Raw genomic sequence first — 16,599 nt, 5'->3', positions numbered from 1 at the left:
GGACAAAGTTTATGATATTACATGGACCTATAAAAGTTGCAAAACAGCAGCCAACACCAGCAAGCTGTTAATAGACTCTGAACGGTAATAACGTACATAAGGCTGTTGGAAAACAATAATCACTATGCAAAGGACGTCTCCCTCTGCGAAGGGAGATCCCAACGACAGCCCCTGATGGTTAGGCATATACTACAAAATAAAACTCAACTAGGGATGCACATTATGTAAAAACAGGACCTAACAGAACAGTCAACACCTGAAGTTGATGCACATGTTGCACAAGGATGTAGCCACAGCTTGTGAATTCACTGAAATACCAATTTAGCCACCAGTTACATAGTTAACTAGGACAATCATAGCAGCAGCATTGGTATACACCAACTAGGCTTGAGGATAGCAACTCAAACAGGAAATTATCAGAAAATATAAGAGCAGCAGCAGCATTCAAACAGCAGCTGTCGGTGCAATAAATGAACAATTCATAACAGTCAGGCAAAACAGGCAGCTACATACTGGACAGTAGCAGGAAGCAGAAGGAAGAAATGCAAGAGAATCCTAAAGGCAGCTATGAGTGCTCACACCTACAACTCCCTTGGAACCTCACCCCTCCTATTTCACTCTCAAATCTGCCAATGGGTGGACAACTCCTTCCTCCCTCTACTCTCCCTCACATGATACCTCCCTCTACATATTACCTCCACTCCAAGGAAATGTAGGAGCTCAACCACTCACTTACAAGGATACACTCAATACGGTAGGAGAGATTTAAATAACTCCAACAGTGCCAACACAGACACCTGATGCTATACCTGCAAAGAATATAGCAACAATAGATGTCCAGGAAAATTGTGGCCATTAAACCATTGTAACAATATATCAACAAACCCAATAACGGATGCAATCACAAACACACAAGCCCATTATTCCACAGTTATGCCCCATACTCTAATAAACCTATTATTATGTGAGCCTACGGGCAATTTGGACAACAACAGTAGTCTACCCTGTTAATGGATAGCTTGTTCTTCTTGTTATTACGATTAATGTTTTTTTTGCTGTCAATGTGAGTGATTAATGTTTTCTCTAAGGGTAATGTGTATATTCTATTACTGTGAAATCAATTGGACTAGTAGCAACTTTTCATAGCTGAGCTTCTTGACGGTTAGCCTCGATATTTATACCCTGGCTTCTGCAGATGGCAAAAGAGTTGGATGCAATATTGGATCGTGGCGAAGCTACTCCAGCGGCTAGTTGCATTGGTGAAAGTGGTCAAGACGTTGGAAGCGGTTAGTGGATCTTTTAATTGGTTTCCCATTTGATATCTGGACATTTTGTATTGTAATTTTTTTGGTGTGACTTCGTTATTTTCACTTATGTACTTTGATAAAACTATACAACCATAGTTGTAGGAGTGTTCTCGTTTATTTTAAGTCAATATGTAGCAGAGCCATATTCACGATGCTTTGCTTTGGATTGATAGAAACTGCTTAGCTTGCCCCAACTGAAAAAATGGGCATTACGTTACTTGTTTCAGAACATAAGTTTTCTTTTGCTTGCTAAAAGTTCCTTCAGAATTCTATTTTAAGGAATAAAAAGTGGTTCCAAAGCATGAATTTCCATTTGATTTCTAAAAGTGTCTTCCGAGTTCTTTGTGAGAATTATTTCTTATCACTGGCTATGCGGCTATAGAAGACAAGATGAGAGAAGATATTTTAAGGTGGTTTGGGCATGTCTCGGTTGTTAAAGAAGTGATATGATGACGGTAGACCGTAGATGGTAGCACTGAGGGAGTGGTAAACCAAAATTGGACCTGAAGGTGGCAGTTAGAATGGACTGAAGTTTTTTTGGATGTCACAGAACCCAATGGAGAAAATAGATTTATGTAGCCGACCCCAATTGATTGGGACTTGACGCTTGGTTCGGATTGGTTTGATTTACTCGCTCTGCGGCTTTTCTAGATAATAAAAAATTGTCTGGGTTACTCTTGCAAAAATGTTTAATATCCACCGACTTGGGGTATGTCCTTTCAAAATTCAGTTCCGCCATGTGGTTAGTTTTGAGTTGTATCCTAATGCACAGGCACAGGTACGGGTAGAGATCCAACATTGGCACATAAACACTACATTGTCCAAATTATCTGGATCCATCTTGACCACCTACCACAACTTAACTCTCAGATTTTTTATTTCAACTGCTTGGAGACTATGGTAGTTTCGCCCGTAGTTGGCAAAAATGGATTTTGGTGATGGGATTTGATTGGGGGACACGTTTAAATGAATACTCCCTCTGTCCCAAAATGTTTGTCCATCAACCAAATGAGAATTAAAAAAATGCATTTTTGTTCAATAGAATTCAAAACTTTTGTCGCAAATTAAAAGAACTCATTGACATCTATTAAGTTGTGAATATGATTAATTTTTTTGACGGAAGTACTTTTTTGAGTTCTCATTTTGCATGATTGACAAACATTTGAGACGAATGTTAGCATATATGTATGCTATTATGTGAATTGAAAAGAAAAACAAGACTCTAATTGCACATATGTTGCACCGTATATACCTTAAATCGTATATATTCCGGGTACTTTGCTGCCTTGATTTCTTGGTTGTACCTAGTTTAGTTATAGGTTCTTCTGCTTCTCATCCTGTTGGAAAGGTGCTGGTATAAAACCTCGCGAGCCCTAGGGTCTGTCTTCAAATTTTATCATTTCCAAGTAAGTTTTTGAATTTTCCCCTTCTCTTATGGGCATGGTCCGCATCACTTGGTATTTAGGTGGAGCATATGACATCTGTCCACCATAGAAACTTGCCGGTTGTTGAAAGCTTCTTGTAGCTGAGTGAGCAAGATGTAAACGTTGTAAATTGTTTTCTGTTGTTGTATAAATGGGGGAGAAGGTGGAAAATTTATTAAATAAAGGGAAATTATCAACTGTTTTTTGAGATTTTCAAATAATATTGAGAGTGAAAAGGCCATAACTATGGGGCCACTTGGGTATTGGTCCCATGACGCGCGATGGGGGGGTGGGGATGGATTTTAGAGCCATAATGTGTACACAAACAGGTATTCATAAGTAGGAGGTCTACTATTCATTGAATGAACCTGATTCAGTGGACAGGTGAACATGAGTAACTTATTCTGTCTGATTTAACTCTGCTTTCAAGCTTTGAGCAGCGCTAGCAGAAACTATGACCTCATTGTTTATGTGGAAGAGTGGAAGTCCTGAACTTTGTTTTGACTACTACAGGTATGTGCTCTACTGGTTGGTGATCTTTGCATGCAAATTCACTTTTGCCTATTTCCTCCAGGCAAGCAGCAATCCTTTAATCTGGTCTTGGTTGTTTCCTTATTGAGGGTAGACTATTTTTGTAAAGTTCATGAAAGCATATGATCTGGTCCATGCGGCACATTCGATATTGATAACCTACAATGTCTGTCATTTTACAAATTAAGCCTTTGGTTGATCCCACTCGAATTATAGTGCACCTTCCATCACTTACATACTCCTGGCATGATATATATATATATATATATATATATATATATATATATATATTTGGTAAATTAGCTTGAAAATAAAAGAGGTTAACCGAATGTACAGCCTACAAAGGGCATACCCCAGGAGAAAAAAAAAAGAAAAAAAACAAAGAAAAGTGAAAAAAGTGCAATAAACCATGCACAACCCGCATGGAGAGTAAGGTAGATTAAAGTAAACAACAAAGTGCAACGTGATTTGTTATCATACTCCGTTGTACTATCAATCAGGAAGAAAGATCAGCCGTCAGCGGGGTGTGATACAAAAGTGATACAAGAAGTAATGATGATATGAAAGATAACTACTGCCTGGCACAGCCCGCCAGGCTAGGCAATAAGATAAAGTAGTTGCGGACGAAAAACGACCATCTGATGAACCATCACTGAGGAATTGCAGTAACATAGCAACTCGGCATTTAGGGGAGGCTGAACAGCTACTACAGAGAAACTAGGTACAGATAAGAGGCTCGATCCGGGGATGACGGCATCCGACAAGGGGCCCAACCCTACACACCACGCCCAATCCAACCAATCTACTACTCCCTCGACCCAATTCCCAAGGCTTGCCAGAAAACAACCTGCCCTCAGCCAAATACCAATCACCACAGCAGCCAGAGAAGGGATATAAAGACCAAGATTCTAAAACTCCAATCTAACCTAGTGAGTCGAACGCAATACCCACCTCTAAGAGAACAGCTACTACAGAGGAACTAGGCTTCGAGAAGAGGCTCGAACTGGAGATGTCTGCATCCGACGAGGCTACCCCCTTAAGTACCCTGCACACCACGCCCAATCCTTCCAGACTACTACTCCCTCAACCTAATCCCCTAGGCTCGCTTTAAACTAAAAGTGAGAGTACAAAACCGTAGGAGAACCAAAGCTGCCCTTAACAATCAAAACTCAGGACAATCTAATCAATGACAGCCACGGAGGCTATCCCTTTCAATCGGCCCACACCACCAATTAGACAAAGACAGCTTCTGAGGCTACCTTTTCCAATCAGAGCCCAAGCACCGAACTAGTCAATGACAGCCACGAAGGCTGCCCCTTTCAACCAGTGCAAGCCCCCAATCTAATCAATGATAGCCACGGTTACATCCATACCACGCACAACCACCGGGCTGATAAAGCAAAGAAACTAGGAATTTAAAGACGCTCAACAAAGAGCTAAAATCCAAACGATGAACCCGATCTCAGTCCAACAGATGACTGCCCATCAAGGTTTTCAAACTGAATCTAAATGTCTACGGGATTGAAGCTCAACAAAGAATCATAAGCTAAGAAACCATCACTGACCAATAGAAGCCATCACGATCCATAAACAGATCACAATGAACCCAATTAGTCTACTGTAAAATACCAGACCAACAAGTAATTTCAACCTGGTGTGGTGGAAATCAGTTCATTCCCATGGAAATACCTAGAATACCTCCAAATTAACCCAATTCAAAGTCTGAAAGAGTAAGAACTGATCTTGACGGATATGCTTCGGAATAGGATTTACCTCAGTAAATCAAGAATCAAGTTGGGATTGACCTTACCTCCTTGCCAATATATGAGCACTGAACATGTATGCTACCGGTAAGCTTTACCAGATCTGGCCTGCACACCACCATTTTCCATGAAACTGTCCTCAACCGCGCGCAGCTGAGGAACAGAACGGTGGATCTAATGGCTGCTAAGCTGACGCCTGAACTGGGATATGATCGCCGGTGTCTCCTTTTGCCGTGAAAAGGATCCACGAGTCTGGGTCATCGTCGTGAAAAGGACCCAAACTGGGTTACCTCCGTCTGGTAAATGAGGAAAAAGGGGCGATCCAATATGGATGCTCCTCATATGAGAGCCGATTAGAGTTAGGGTTAAGAAATGGTGACCAGCACCCTAACCCACAGTCACACCAGACTTTCCCCTTTCCCTGCGACGCCATCAGTTCCCAACCCAACTAGCGGGGAGTGGATGGTCGGATATTCTAGATAGTGATGGATCTGTATCCGATTTTGTGGTATTGGAGGTAGATGAGATAATAGGTTAGAAATGGAGATTAGGACTGAGCCGAGCAAATACCTCGAGGACAGTCCATACGAGTACGATCAGAGCAATATTACCTCTGGATCGGGTTGTAGAATGGATTTTGGAAGGGGGAGTGCTCTCTAGAGTAGAGAGAGAAGCTCTCAACCCCTTGATTAATCTTCCTAGCATGATTTGATTTCGAAAAGTAAGCTTTCTTAGCCATTTTGTTACTTCTCATCTTCTTTCTTCTGTTATTTTTTATTCGAAAAGTGTCCCTCGTACCTACAACTGAAACTTTGCACGGAGCCACGCTTTGTATACTATAGGAGTTGTACTCGAGCTCTTATCTGAGTTACTCCCTGATTTCACGTTGGAAGGATGCCAAAGAATTAGTAGATAATCAGATTCGGGATGCGGATGAGCTATCAAGTCGTGTATTTCTCGGGAAAGTTTTTTTTTTTTTTTTGGTTTTGGGGAGTTAGTTACAAGTGATTTTATGAATAATTGGTAGTTAGCCCTTACTGCCTGGTTCACATCTCTGTGACTAGTAAAAATGATTTTCATTTTAACAGTCTTACTGCTTATGTATTAGCTGGTCAGAAATCGAAATAAATTGAGGCCATGACCTTACTATTCTTTCCCCACATATATTATACTTCTGGAACTGAAACCAGGACTTCTAACTTTGGCGAGAGATTGGAATTCTGCAAATCAAACTCCTTTAAATATGCATTTTTTCAAACACCTAAAAGATGTGTAGTCATGTGATTCACCTTTTCCACCTCTGTCGTATATCCTTGGAAATCGTTTTATTCATCGTATGCAAAAGCTACTGCATGGAGAAGGTTTATTCACACAATGGCGCATCCAGAACCTTGTGCCTTGCAGATCCATTATTGCACAAGGGATTGAGAAAAGCCTAGTTTTGGGTTGGGGATTTTGATATGATCACTTAATAGGTTGTGTTTGGTTGACTCAATAAATTTGACACGCTTGGAGTTGCCAGGACATGAACCCCATTGATTGAATTCTCTCTGTTTGATATTAAGATAAGTGGCCACAAGTTAAAAATCTGGATGCAGAGGCAAAGCTAACTTTTTAGATTGCACACACAGAAGTGGGTGTTGATGATGTTATAACTCAGAATGAATCCTGCATGTGGACAAACATGAACCCATGTCCTACTTAAACCAGTCTTGATACCACGTTAGAGAATCAGTTTTCGCAAGCTTAAGCTGTGAGGTGGCGAAATGGTAACACATTGCTCTTACAATTGGCCTTTCAAAATATCCTACATAGTCCCTCACTCCCCATATGAATGAAAAGTTGAAGTTCGTAGCATTTCAAATTTTTTTTAGGTAATTTTCTTAGTGGTTATGATGCCCGTTTCTTTGTTCATAGCCTAAGAGTATTATCTTCCTCAGATATTTCTTTCTTTAACACATTCAATAGTTTCTCTTAATGAATTACTGTTGTGTAGAGTTGAAGTTCGCAAGAAATTTATTCACCTAAACAAAATTTTGAAGGTCTAAATTTGACTTCTTTAAATATTCCGAATTTTAGAACTTTGTTGGGAATTTGAAAAAGGGATCTGAAATAAGCTGTACAAATGTGGTTGAAGATGATAGAACTGCTGTGAAGTTTACTATATGCATCAACTATCAACAGTAACAACTAGTATATTGATTTTGGGATGCTGAAGATTGTTCTCTGGAAACTCTTTAACTTCGTTCAAGTGCATTGCAGTGGTTGCACCAACATTGTAAGTTTGCTAACATGCTTATTCCATGACCGCAGTGTCAATTAGCGCTTCTATTCGTAGCTCCCTAGGTCATTTCTCATTATTAAAGTATCCATGGCCTCTTCATTTGGTGCTGAAACCTCCTTTTGTGTCAAAGTCTTGTTTATTGCTTCTTTTTAAAAGGTGGATTCTATCCTTATTATAGTCTTTTATGTTTTGGTTTGCTTGGCTGTACCTAGTTTAGTTTAGTGTTGTCCTTTATCTTAGCCATTAGGCCTTTCAGTAGTAGTTTTATCATTTTTAGGATAGAAAAATTGAGACCTTAGCTCTTTGTTTTCCTTTTGGGGAAGTTTCTCTCCCTTAATGATCTAACCTTGATTTGGTTGCATCAGTCCAGTGCTAGTTACCCAGAACTGTGTTGACTAGCTTATCCATTATAATAAATGGAATCCTCCAGCCCTGTGAGTACCACTATATTTGGCCAATATCTCCAAGAGCCATCGTCCCTTTAGGGTTTCTGTCACTGAATCTCATCACAGTTGTTCCAAACTAAGTAATTTTTTTCTATCAATTCAAATGGTTGCTAGATGATGAATTCAATTTACAAAACTTCTTCGTTTATAGATTTATGATGGTAGACTAAATTGAAAATGTCATGGTGTTTGGACTTGGTCTTTACTTATTTTTCAGATTGTAGTTCTTTCTGTCCTCTTTATATTGTGATCTTCTTGAAGTACTTGGACCATTCCGTCTCTCGCTCTTGGTTATATAAGTTGTCTGAAATGTTTGATTCCTTATCTGTCTTGCTTGTTGAAGCATGAGTTATGAGCTAATCTTCATCCAGGCTCTCTCTCACGCTATTGGTTTTTTATTTTTTCTGCAATGATTATTGTTGTTTGTCTTGCTTATTGGTTATGGACTTCAAATAGCATATGTTGAAGTATGTATTATGTGGTCCAAATACTGCCTTATTATCATAAATTTTCGTGCTGCCGCAATGTTCTCTTATTCATGTTGCTGGTGGTTGTTTCTTATTTCTTGTAAGTTGGACTTGTCATATATGTTTGTATTTTCTTGTGCTGTTCTTTGCAGACAATAATAATTTTCTAATAGTTGCTAGCCTTTGGGCCCTTGTTGTAGCTGTGAGTATTACAGTATCTAATGGTTTTGTGTATCTTAAAACTGTGTTTGTTCTTTTATAGAAAGAGAAGGTTAGCCGGTGCCTTCTAGGGCTTTTTTTTTTTGTTTCAATGTATATACTTATCGTGTTCAGAAAAAAGCAATAACAATATTTTGGCGATATAGTAAGTAAGACCAACATTTGAAGTTATTCCGTCTTCCAAATTGGCATTGATCTGTTTTTTCCTGATTCGTTAAGAGATCTGGTTTTTTAGATGGAGGTGCACCCTGCTCATCATACTTCACCCTTCAATTAAAAAAAGGAAAAAAAACCCGGATGTGAGTTAATCTGTGGCACCTCATACATGTGCTTTCTTCCTTGCTTGCCTTATCATAAAAGGTTTCTTGATGTGATGGCTCCATAAAAAATTCAGTTCTTAGTGTTAATTTATCATTCACATTCATGGTATGGATCTTAAACTATGGTGCTTGTTCTGTGGGGTTGAGGCCAATAAGTTGGTCACAAGGCGTGGCTTGGTTTATCTCCAGTAAAAAACTCTTTGTATTCAGCAAAACCTTGGGTGTTATTTGACGTAAATAAAAGATGGGCACTAGATGTTTAATTCTTTTTATTTTTCCTTTGTGATTTTCCAGATCTATCTGATGTACATTCTCATATGGCACACTCTCATCTGCAATTTTTGGTGGAGTGATGGGTGCACGGGCTCCGTATCAATACATGCTTGTTTTTTGTGATTTTTGAGTTCTTTTATCTAATATTAGGCTCTTCGTATATTTCTTTTGGCATGCTCTTCACACTCTACTTACTCTGGTTAAGTTAATGTTCTATATTAGGCTCTATTTCTTATTTTGCATTGCTCATGTGTAATCCATTTTGGCAGATACGTTCCCTTGAGATGGTGCATAAATGCTTTGAGAGTTTTCCAGAAGCCTTTGCCAAGAAACTTATATCCCCACAAACCAAAAAGGTGGTAGTGATAATTGATAGGTTAAGTTGGTTTTCTCTCCTTTTGGATGGGCTTACGTAGAAATAGTTCCTTTGCGCGAGTGCATAAGAAAACTAAGATCATCTAAAAGAAGGGACTGTTGATCTGTCTAAAACTCTCAATTCCAAATTGAGCTTGTTTGGTTCTTTTCAAATATCTATTTAAACAGTTATATAATGCACCAATAATATATCTCGGTGTCAAGATTATGAGGGACATGACTAATGCAACAAAATTGCTCTCAAATCGCATAAATCAGGATCGAAAGAGACAAGGAAATCCTAACTAGGGTTTGGGTGAGAAAATAGAGCAATTAGCTCTACTTGTACTCTATATTCGTATAAAAAAAACTAACTACCATTGAGCTTACATCCAATATTTATAGGATAAAGGTCACTAACAGCCGCTAACATGAGTGGTCATCTCTACATTTTTTGTGATAAAATGTTTGTTAGAATGTGCATTAGGATAAAAGTGGGTCCCTTGAGTGTGTGTTAAGACATTACTAAATTAAGGGACCCATTTTTATTGTAAACATGAGTACTCCAATGGGTTTTCCCACATTGGTTAATTATCTCCTCCAAAACTAGTATATGAGCCTGGGCGGCCTCTTCACTCATTATCAATTGGTTTTGAGTTGTATGCTTTTACATGGTATTAGAGCTCGGCTTTCGGAGGCTTTTGGACAAGACTCTTTGTTGTTGATGGTTGGTTCTCCTTTGTATGTCGTTGATCGTCGTATGTGTTGAATCGTTTGTTTACCTCACCATGTGCAATTTAGGGGTCGCATGTGCGGGGGAGTGTTAAAGCTTGTCCCACATTAGTTAATTTTCTCCTCCAAAACCAGTACATGAGCCTTGGCGGCCTCTCCACTCATTGTCAAGTTTTGAGTCGGATGCTCTGTGGGTTGAGAGCTTCTCTCTCTAGGAATAGAGAGAGAATGCACTCCCCTGGTTTATTTTCTTCCGATTTTGGAAAAATTCACCAAACTTTTGTTTGGTTTATCACTCTAAATTAAGCTGGAGCATGGGCCAAGCCTAATCTCCTTATTTTCAACTTTGGAAGTTTCTCTTCACCCAAGCATCTCGGATTGAATACTCTCAAGAAACAGCGTTGGCGTGCATCAGCTTCCCCATTCTCCAGTCCATTTGACAAGGTATGGTAGAAGGGTTTTCATATACGGTTGCTGGCGACCTAATATTGGGGTTTCCGTACCTTCAATCAAGAAATACAAATCGGAGGGCCTAGGGTTTCCGTACGCATATTCTGTTAAGTTATGGGTCTAAGTGTATTTAGTTTAATCTCTTTTGTAAGTAGATTAGTAGATGAGTCCTTACATGTAATTATTTCTTTACACTTGTATAAATAGAACTTAATGAGAAAGTAAACCCTAACTTTGGGTATTATTCCAAACTATCTAAATCTTCACATGGTATCAGAGCGCCGATTTACCTGGTGATTCAGACAATTATTTTTTCCTCTTCAGTCATCGACAAGGTTTTTTTTTATCGTCGATCAGCCTCGTCGGCCCTCTTGTCATCTTCCGACGCTTCAGCAAAATCCTAACAGAGTCGACCCAGCCCTCTCACTCATCGATCTGCCTTCGCCAACCACCACCAGCCACCTCTGAGCCCTCGATGACCCACGTGACCCTCAGGCGACCTTCGTGGTGGCTGATTTTTGTGTTTTTCGTGGTTTGTTCGTGACTGTCGTGGCCTCTCTCTGTGTTTTCATGGCTGATTTCTGTGCTTCCTACACAGTTTGGTGTTGGGTCAGGACTGGTTGTTCTTCTTTGGATTGGGTAAGAGTTATTTACACCTGTTTGGATTTGGGTTAGATTAAATCAATCTATTTCTTTAATTCTACATCATTTGTCATCATCTGGGTTTGTTGAAATGTCGGAGGATAAACAAAAAGCTTCCGCTAGTGTAAGGGATGAGTTGAGTCGTGTAGGGACTCTGGATAACTCTCCTCTGGATATTTGTCATATTAAATTGGATGGTACCAATCATTTGGTTTGGTCTCTACTTTTACTTTAGCTATCGAGGCCAAAGGGATGTCAGAGTTCGTTGAGGGCTCTGTTACTCCACCTGTTGAGGCAGGTGAACTTAAGAAGTTTAAAACTCAGAAATCGTTGGTCATGACCTGGTTGTTTAATTCTATGAGAGCTGATATTCGTCATACTTTCCTGCTTCTTGATACTCCGCATCAAATTTGGACTACTGTAGCCCAAACCTATTCGCAACAAGGTAATGATGCACAGTGTTTTGAGTTGAGAAAAAGACTTCGTACATTGGAACAAAATCATCGCTCCGTCGCTGTGTACTTTGCTGACCTGAGTGGAACATGGCAGGAATTTGATTATTATCAGGGATTTCAAGCTGTTTGTGCTGTGGATGCTACTAATTGGTTAAAAAGGATGGAGAAAGAGCGTGTTTATGACTTTCTTGCTGGCCTTGATCTGGAGTTTGATCCGATTAGGGTACAGGTGTTGGGTCGTGTTCCGTTTCCATCATTGGGAGAGAGGCCTATTCTATTGTTCAGCAGGAGGAGAGTAGGAGGGGTGCTATGTTGCACCCTCCTATTTCTGATCGTTCTGCCCTGGTTGCTACTCCTCAGGGTTATTTTGGTTCTGGTAGTGAGCCTGTTCTCCAGGGTGGCAAGTCCAAGTCTGGTACTAGCAACGGGCCTCCTGATCGTGCATCACTCCAGTGTGATTATTGCCACAACACTGGTCATACCAGGGATTTTTGTTGGAAGCTACATGGCAAGCCCTCTCGTGGACGCGGTGGCCATGGTCGTGGTCCGGTGCGTTCTCAGCCCAGGCCCATGTTTCGGAGTCTGCAGTTGGCATCTTGCCTGATTCTGGGTTCAGTTCTGGGATTCAGGCGCCATCTGATCATGTTGGTGGTTTCTCTCAGGGGGAGATACAAACTCTCAGGCGCTTTATGGCTCAGGTTGATTCTCCATCTACTATAGCTTCCTCTACCACAGCAACTCCTACTTCATCCTATTTTGCTCACACAGGTACCCCAGCTAGTGCATTTACTGTCTCTTCTGCTATTCCTTGGATTATAGATTCTGGTGCCTCAGATCATATGACTGGGTGTTCCTTTGTGTTTGATTCTTATTCTACTTGTTCTGGTAAGGATAAGGTCCGAATAGCAGATGGGTCATTCTCTGCTATCTCAGGGAAAGGTTCCGTTCACTATTCTCCCTCTATTTCTCTCTCTTCAGTTCTACATATTCCCAACTTTGCCACTAATCTTAAGTCTGTTAGTAGCCTTACTCGTTCTGCAAATTGTTCCGTGACCTTTTTTTCTACTCATTGTGTCTTTCAGGAACTGGATACAGGGAAGGTGATTGGCAGTGGTAAATCACATGGTGGCCTCTATTTTTTGGAGTCTGCTCCTCGTCCACCCATGTCATGTGGTCTTGCTTTGCAAGCAAATACGGGTCCAGCTCTTACCATGCTACATCAGTGGCACCGTAGATTGGGTCATCCCTCCTTTGGAATTTTAGAGAAATTTTTTTCTAATTTAATAAAGCATTGTCCTAGGAGTCAATTTTTTTGTGAAGCCTGTGAGTTTGGAAAACATAAACATTCATCTTATGCACCTATTAATAAACGGAGTGCGTCTCCTTTTGCAGTTATCCATTCTGATGTTTGGGGTCCTTCCCCTGTTACCTCTCTTAAAGGTTTTCGGTGGTTTGTCACTTTTATCAACTGTTATTCTCGTGTTACTTGGGTGTATTTACTTAAGTCAAAAAGTGACGTCTTTTCTTGTTTTAAATCTTTTTATGCCATGGTTTGCACTCAATTTGATACGAATATTAAAATTCTCCGTAGTGACAATGGGACTGAATATATAGATAGGAATTTTCGGGCGTTCTTAGATGAAAATGGCATTCTTTATCAGACGACTTATGTTGACACTCCACAACAAAATGGAGTTGCTGAACGCAAGAATCGTCATCTTGCTGAGGTAGCTCGCTCTCTTTTATTCACCATGAATTTTCCCAAATTTTTTTGGGGAGAGGCGATTTTGACTGCTACTTATCTTATCAACTGTATGCCATCTAGTGTTCTCCAGTTCAAAACTCCTATTGAGTGTCTTCCTCACAGTTCTCGCGTCACAACTCTCCCACCGCGGGTGTTTGGTTGTGTGTGTTTTGTTCATGCCCCTCATCCCTCTGGGGGCAAGTTAGGTCCTAAAGCCCATAAGTGTCTTTATTGGGTACTCTCCTACCCAAAAGGGCTATAAATGCTATGATCCTCACTCTCGAAAGTTTTATGTCTCTATGGATGTTACTTTTTGAGAAACAGAGTCTTTTTAGTCTCCCTCCACTCCATCTCTTCAGGGGGAGCATCGGCAGGAAGAGATGAGGGAGGAAGAGATGTTTACCTTTTCTTATAATCATGGTGAGGGGGAGAGGAAACAATTTAGAAAGGAACCAATATCTGCTGAAAAAGCAACTCATGACATTGGTAACGATATTGAGGAGCTACCACAACGGCTGAAAGGGTCTAACTTAAAGACCTACATTAGACAGAAGAAAGACAAGTCCTCATGTGTAATACCACCTTGTCAATTACAATACCCTGCTTCAGTTCTGGATTCCTCAGCTGACTTATCTGGTAATGAATCTTCTCCTATTGAACCTCCCTTTATTGAGTCTGATAATCTCCCTATTGCTCTTCGAAAAGGTGTTAGGTCATGTACTCAACATCCTATCTCTCAATTTGTCTCTTATGATCGTTTATCTCCTTCGTACCATGCCTTTGTGTCGTCTCTTTCTTCTATATGTATTCCACAGAATTAGCAGGATGTATTTATAATACCTAAGTGGAAAGGAGCTGTGGTAGAAGAGATGACAGCTTTGAAAAAGAATGGCACTTGGGAGCCAGTATCACTTCCAAGAGGAAAGAAATCAGTAGGATGCAAGTGGGTTTTCACTGTTAAGCAGAATGCTGATGGTACAGTTGAGAGATACAAGGCGAGACTCGTTGCCAAGGGTTTTACTCAAACCTATGGTATTGACTATGAGGAGACGTTTGCACCAGTAGCAAAGATGAACACTGTGCGAGCTTTGCTTTCTTGTGCTGCCAATTTGAATTGGCCCCTTCATCAGTTTGATGTGAAAAATGCATTCATCCATGGTGAGTTAGAAGAGGAGGTGTATATGGACATACCACCAGGTTTCTCTTCCTCTGAGGCTTAAGGGAAGGTGTGTAGATTGAAAAAGGCTCTATATGGGCCGAAGCAATCACCTAGAGCATGGTTTGGCAGATTTTCCAAGGCTATGTTGGGGTTTGGATATAAACAGAGCCATGCAGATCATACTATGTTCATCAAGGGAGGCGCTGATAAGATTGCTGTCCTTATTTTGTATGTTGATGATATAATAATGACAGGTAATGATATGAATGAAATTCTTAATCTCAAATCTAATCTGGCTCAAGAATTCGAGATTAAGGATTTGGGATCACTAAGATACTTTCTTGGCATGGAAGTGGCAAGGTCTGATAGAGGTATTTTTATCTCCCAACGGAAGTATATACTTGATCTTTTAGAAGAAACAGGTATGTTGGGCTGTAGACCTGCGAATTCTCCTATTGAGACGAATCATCATCTTAGTGGTTATGTGGGGGAGTGCACTGACAAGGAGAGGTATCAACGACTTGTGGGCCGTCTGATATACTTAGCTCACACTCGACCGGATGTTACTTATGCAGTAAGCGTTGTTAGTCAGTTTATGCATGATCCTCGTACTTCACATTTAGATGCTGTTTATCGCATCTTGAGGTATCTCAAATCAGCTCCAGGGAAAGGAATTCTATTCTTTAACCATGGTCACATGCGGTTGGAGACCTTTACTGATGCCGACTGGGCTGGTTCTGTGGATGATAGACGCTCTACTTCTGGCTATTATACTTTCCTTGGGGGAAATTTGATTACTTGGCGAAGTAAGAAGCAATCAGTAGTCGCCAGGTCTAGCGCAGAAGCTGAGTATAGAGCTATGGCTCATGGTGTTTGTGAGCTCTTGTGGCTCCAAACTTTGTTACGTGATTTGGGAATTTCTGATAGTGGTCCTATGAAACTCTACTGCGACAATAAAACTGCCATAAACATTGCTCATAATCCTGTTCAACATGATAGAACAAAGCATATAGAGATTGACAGACACTTCATCAAAGAGAAGCTGAGCGAGGGTTTGATATGTATGCCTTTTGTAAGATCTGAAGACCAATTGGCCGACATATTCACGAAAGGACTTGATCGCAAGAGTTTCCACCCCATTGTGTTCAAGTTGGGCTTGATCGATATCTTCGCACCAACTTGAGGGGGAGTGTTAAGTTATGGGTCTAAGTGTATGTAGTTTAATCTCTTTTGTAAGTAGATTAGTAGATGAGTCCTTACATGTAATTATTTCTTTACACTTGTATAAATAGAACTTAATGAGAAAGTAAACCCAAACTTTGGGTATTATTCTAAACTATCTAAATCTTCACATATTCACATACGTGTATCCATTGCTACTGGCAGTGGTACTTTTACTCAACAGATCTGAGCCAGGCGGGGGGCCGTGGCTCACCAGACATGGTGGGAGCCACTTCGTTCAGATCTATTATCAACTCCATCAGGTGGTTCTCTTACTTACCTGATTCCTTCAAGCTCAACTCGCAACTGGATGGGCTTTCCCAAGTCGGAGCTACACAGGCTCAGCCGTGGCCGTAGCTCTGAGTTCGAAGCCTAATGGGTCGGAGCCTTATGGGTTCGTTTCTGCTTTACCGAACCTCGGCGGAGATGATAATCCTCTACTGTAAGGAGTTCAGGATGTACAGAGATGTACATCAAAGGTATGATCTGTTAGACTAGCATCGGAGATGGGCCAGAGCTGCTCGGTCACCGCTCATCTCGTTCAGAGAACTTCCCACAACAGCCGTGGATGGGGTGGTGAACTTCAACTTGTCGGACCACTCCTACGGCAGGTATCACTCTTTATTGGGTAGTATAGATTGTCTGCAAAATTATTACAACCTGTAGATTCATATGGTCAAACTGGATGGGCAGTCATCTGTTTGGACTGAGATCGGGTTATTATTAAGCTCTTTGTTGAGCTTCTTTAAATCCCTAGTTTCTTTGCTTCATTAGCCCGGTGGTCGTGCGTAGTATGGTTGTGACCGTG

This window comes from Rhododendron vialii, chromosome 8a (genome assembly GCF_030253575.1).
Source record: "Rhododendron vialii isolate Sample 1 chromosome 8a, ASM3025357v1".
In the NCBI taxonomy this organism is placed as follows: domain Eukaryota; kingdom Viridiplantae; phylum Streptophyta; class Magnoliopsida; order Ericales; family Ericaceae; genus Rhododendron; species Rhododendron vialii.
Note: the sequence above shows the minus strand (reverse complement) of the source record.